The sequence below is a fragment of the Hyla sarda genome, chromosome 9 (genome assembly GCF_029499605.1).
Source record: "Hyla sarda isolate aHylSar1 chromosome 9, aHylSar1.hap1, whole genome shotgun sequence".
Classification (NCBI taxonomy): Eukaryota; Metazoa; Chordata; class Amphibia; order Anura; family Hylidae; genus Hyla; species Hyla sarda.
In genome coordinates, this window is record NC_079197.1 from 154,800,019 (window position 1) to 154,803,183 (window position 3,165).

The window sequence follows — 3,165 nt, forward strand, 5'->3', positions numbered from 1 at the left end:
TTTTTAGGGTACAGTCGCACGGGCGGGGGTTCACAGTAGTTTATCGCTGGCAGTTTGAGCTGTTGCAGAAAATTTGCTGCAGCTCAAACTTGCAGCCCAATACTTACTGTAAGCCTCCGCCCATGTGAGTGTACCCTGTACATTCACATTGGGGGGGACCTCCAGCTGTTGCAAAACTAAAACTCCCAGCATGCGCTGACAGACTGTACATGCTGAGAGTTTTAGTTTTGCAACAGCTGTAGGCACACTGGTTATGTATCACGGAGTTTGTGACCTTACTCAGTGTTTCAAAACCAGTGTGCCTCCAGCTGTTGCAAAACTACAACTCCCAGCATGTACGGTGCATGGTGTAAGGTGACTGCTGGGAGTTGTAGTTTGCAACTGCTGGAGGCACACCGGTCGTGAAACACTGAGTTAGGTAAAAAAAAAAACTCTAAGTTTCACAACCAGTGTGCCTTCAGCTGTTGCAAAACTACAACTCTCAGCAGTCACCGACAGCAAACGGGCATGCTGGGAGTTGTAGTTATGCAACCAGCAGATGCACCACTACAACTCCCAGCATGCACTTTAGCTGTTTGTGCAAGCTGGGAGTTGTAGTTATACAACAGCTGAAGGTACACTTTTCCATAGAAATAATGTGCCTCCAGCTGTTGCAAAACCATAAGTCCCAGCATGCCCATAAGGGAATGCTGGGAGTTGTGGTGGTCTGCCTCCTGCTGTTGCATAACTACAGCTCCCAGCATGCCCTTTTTGCATGCTGGGAGCTGTTGCTAAGCAACAGCAGGAGGCTGTCACTCACCTCCTGCTGTTGCTTCATCGCTGGACTGTCCCTCGCCGCCGCCGTCGCTCCTGGGGCCCCGATCCCAACATGGACGCCGGGGATCGGGGTCCCCAGCACCCGGGGTCGTCTTCCCGCACCCGCTCACGTCCTCCAGAAGAGGGGCGGAGTGGGTGCGGGAGTGACGCCCGCAGCAGGCGCCCTGATTGGTCGGCCGGTAATCCGGCCGACGAATCAGGGCGATCGTGAGGTGGCATCAGTGCCACCTCACCCCTGCAGGCTCTGGCTGTTCGGGGCCGTCAGAGATGGCCCCGAACAGCCAGTAATTCCGGGTCACCGGGTCACTGGAGACCCGATTGACCCGGAATCGCCGCAGATCGCTGGACTGAATTGTCCAGCGATCTGCGGCGATCGCCGACATGGGGGGGCATAATGACCCCCCTGGGCGATATGCCAGGATGCCTGCTGAACGATTTCAGCAGGCATCCGGCTCCGGTCCCCAACCGGCTAGCGGTGGGGGCCGGAATTCCCACGGGCGTATGGATACGCCCTGCGTCCTTAAGGACTCGGGATGCAGGGCGTATCCATACGCCCTGCGTCCTTAAGAGGTTAAAGGGGTTATCCAGGAAAAAAACTTTTTTTTATTTATCAACTGGCTCCAGAAAGTTAAACAGATTTGTATATTACTTCTATTAAAAAATCTTAATCCTTTCAGTACTTATGAGCTTCTGAAGTTTAGGTTGTTCTTTTCTAAGTAATCTCTGATGACACGTGTCTCGGGAACCGCCCAGTTTAGAAGAGGTTTGCTATGGGGATTTGCTTCTAAACTGGGCGTTTCTCGAGACACGTGTCATCAGAGATTAGACAGAAAAGAACAACCTTAACTTCAGAAGCTCATAAGTACTGAAAGGATTAAGATTTTTTAATAGAAGTAATTTACAAATCTGTTTAACATTCTGGAACCAGTTGATATATAAAAAAAAAAGTTTTTTCCTGGATAACCCCTTTAAAGGTGGATACATGTTCAATCCCAACTGTGGTGGATCAGCCATAGTACTCTCGTCTGAAACTGGTCTTAGTTCTATAAAAGTTTTCAGTCTTTAGACATAATCAAAAATATTCCAATTTATTGACAGAGAACAGAGCTCATAAAAATGTTGAGGTAATGGAACAGTCTATTAGAATGTTGTAGAACCTTTTCAGCTTTATGTCTAGAAAACCTATATTTGCACTTGTCAGCGATGACAGGAAGACATTTCGAGGTCTATTCAGCCTGGAAGTTTTTACTGTGAGCGCATGAGCTGCCCAGGATGTTTTGGTGAACTACCGCTTGAGTCATAGATTTTCTTAGAACGTTTGGTAAAGTTATGGCTAAATACAGAAATATTGATGTCTCACTGACTCACTTTCCACCTCCTCGTGAGTGATGTCACTTCTCTAACAATGTCTTAGTCTCTCTTAGTACATTTTCATCAACTGAGGTGTAAGGAGTTTCCAACTAGAAATTAAAATGGCATAAAAATCCTATTTTTCATGAAAGTCCGGCAGATGAGGCCATTGCTGTCCCCTAATAGGGAGAAGTCTTGTACTACATTCTCAAAAGATAGTAATTCTGAGGGGGTAGTGTTTCTCCTTGTGGAGACCACAACTGGCCTAGGGAGTCTTATAATCCATGCAATGCTTCCTGGGAAAAGGGTATGCAAATTAGCGCTCTTCCTAAAGGATAAACCAAGCTTTCAAGTGCCATCTAATGAAAAGAGCTATCTTGTAAGTCAATTTACAAGCCATAAAAGAGGCTTGAAGTCATAACTCATCCCCAACTGTTCACTGAGAATAAGTCATCATTCTCAATAACTTTGGGGGTCCCAGTAGTCAGGCTCTGCCAACAAGGCTTTAATGAGTTATCTAAGTATCAAGTTTGAGACAGTGAATGGAATAGCGGTCGGGAATCACTACAGTAACCCCCCGACCTACGATGGCCCCGACATATGATCAAATCGACATACGATGCTTTTATATGTCGGGGCCATCGCATTAACTGCTATCCGACAGCGCAAAATGCTTAAGCTGCTGTCGGATAGCAGTGTAATGTGCCCCAGCAGGTTCACTTATCTATTCCCGATGCTCCGGGTCCACTTCGCGATCCTCCGGTGTCTTGCGCATCTTCTCCAGGGTCCGGGCCTCGCTTTGCGGCGTCGTTATTACGTCACTACGCACGCCGCGCCGGCGCAGCAGCGTAATAGTGTCACCAGAAAGCAAGGCCCGGACCCTGCAGAAGATGCGGAAGACACCGGAGGATCCTGAAGAAGACACCGGAGCAGCGGGACAGCATCGGGAGCCCCTGGGACAGCATCGGGAGCGGTGAGGACCTGGTCCGGAGCGACGGG